We start from the raw sequence: 2,496 nt of genomic DNA on the forward strand, positions 1-2,496 counted from the left end.
CCTCCAAACCAGCCACTTTGTCCTGGGTAACAATTGCTGCCAATCTCCAGGTGAGGGCTACAGATCACTCACAATTACAACTGCTCTTCAGGTAGCAGAGATCAGTTCCTCTGGAGAAAACAGTGGACTCTGTCATTATACCCTGCTGAGGTCACCACAGCAAATTGACACAGTTTGCCCAAAGCCAGAGCACTGCCCCAGAGCCTCTTTCTAGATCTCGTTGTATTGCTTTCACAACGGGCTTTACTGCTAGAAAGAACATAAGAGGAGAGCTCTGCTGGATCAGACCAGTGAGGGTCCCTCTAGTCCAGCATCCTGCCTCACTCAGTGGCCAACCAGTTCCTCTGTAGGGCCAACAACAGGGCAGAGAGGCTGAGGCCTTCCTAAGAACATCAGAAAAGCCCTGCTGGATCAGACCAATAGTCCATCTAGTCCAGCATCCTGTCTCACACAGTGGCCAACCAGTTCCTCTGGAGGGCCAACAACAGGGCGGAGAGGCTGAGGCCTTCCTAAGAACATCGGAAAAGCCCTGCTGGGTCAGACCAGTGAGAGTCCATCTAGTCCAGCATCCCGTCTCACACAGGGGCCAACCAGTTCCTCTGTAGGGCCAACAACAGGGCAGAGAGGCCGAGGCCTTCCCCTGATGTTGCCTCCTGGCTCTGAGATTCAGAGGATCCGTGCCTCTGAATGTGGAGGTTCGTCTCAGTCACCATGGCTGGTAGCCATTAATAGCAACCCAGGTAGCTGGAGTTGAGGAACAAGACCTGTGTGGGAATCTGGAGGGAAGTAAGTCTGGTTCAAGAAGCCTAGAGGGAAGGGATCATGGAAGAGGGCGAAACCCCCTGAACCGGGAGCCGAAACAGGATGTAACCGAGACAGATCAAGATGGGTAGCCACTTTAGTCTGTCTGTAGCAGTAGACATGAGCAAGTGGACTCTTGCTCTTTTCTACCAAACCTCATGGGTTGCAGTTACAGGAAGGAAGATGTTAGTTGAACATTAGAAAACAGTTCTTCAATGGGGAGAGCGATCCAATGCCAGAATGCCTCCCTCTGCGCAGGTTCTCAAGCCGAAGCCAGACAGGTCTAGCTTGGATCGCCTGCAGGGAGAAATCTAAGCATTTGGGAACAATGGCCCATGTGTCTCTGATCCGTGGCCAGCAGTTGTGGGACAGAAGCCTGGGGAACAGCAGCCATTCTGCCCCAGCTAGCATCGAAGGGACAAAAAGTGCTCGAAACGCGCGCCGCGCTTGGTAACAAACCGTGTGGCTCTGATCCGGAACACACACACACTGTGGAGGTGGGAAGCTGCTATGGTTTCCATAGCTACCAAGATGCAGGCAGCCAAACCAGCTGCTTATAAAGCAGTGTCACATTTTAAATCTCACAATCCATTTGCGCCCGTTCCCCAAACCCCACGAAATGGGGGAAAGAAGAAGGGGAGATAGTGTGGCGTTTGTGGGTGTGGGCGTTTGTGGGTCGGAGGCTGGAACACGGAGGTTCCGTTTAGCCAGTTTTCCGATCGATTTTTTCCCCCTGCCCCTGGCAGTGCATATGTTCTTCCCTCCCCCCACCTCACATTACGACAGCCCCGTGAGGTAGGCAAGGCTGAGAGGACCTGACCCAAGGTCACCTTGTGTATGGGCAGCGGGTTAGACTTTGTCCAAGGAGTCCCGTTCCGATTCCTGATCAGCCTGGAAGCTCGTTGGCTGGTCCTGATCACAGCCCGCCTCCCGTGTCTCAGGTTGGCTGGGATGCTAAAACTACCCTGAGTTTCTCGGAGGAAGGAGCAGAGAGAGATTTAATAAGGAGATTAAAAAATGCACAGTCTGGGCCAACACCGTGCAACCATTTCATTAAGCAAGGAAACCAAGTCAGCTCTTCAGTTGATTAGACTCTTCTATTTGCATATTTGGAGCAAGTTTTAAAGCGGTACGCAGAGGGCAGAAATATCTGGCACAGGTTTCTAAAAAGCTGGATCTCTGTTCTTCCAGAGAACCAGCATGAAGTCACGGTTCGAGTAGAACAAAGTTTGAGTCCAGTGGCACCTTCTTGACCAACAAAGTTTAACTCTGGCTATAAGCTTTCATGCTCTCTTGCTCCAGACCAACACAGCTACCCACCTGCATCTATCTTAGTGGTTAGAGTGTCCAGACTAGGGCCTGAGAGATGCAGGTTCGAACCTGACATGGATACTTCCTGGGTGAACTTGGGCCAGTCACAGGCTTTCAGCCTATCCTACCTCACAGGGTTGTTGTGAAGATAAAATGGAGGAGACGAGGACGTAAGCCATTTTCACTTCCCAGTCAGTCCCTGCCTAAAGGTTCCTCCAGGAAAGAGCCAGCTCGTAGCATGACAGAAGAAGAGATTGGATGTATACCCAGAGGAGTCTCAGAGCGGCTTACAACGGTTAGAGTAGAACAAAGTTTGAGTCCAGTGGCACCTTCTTGACCAACAGTTTAACTCTGGCTATCTTAGTGGTTAGAGTGTCCAGACTA

This window comes from Gekko japonicus, unplaced genomic scaffold, assembly GCF_001447785.1.
Source record: "Gekko japonicus isolate JY-2015 unplaced genomic scaffold, Gekko_japonicus_V1.1 scaffold6892, whole genome shotgun sequence".
NCBI lineage: Eukaryota > Metazoa > Chordata > Lepidosauria > Squamata > Gekkonidae > Gekko > Gekko japonicus.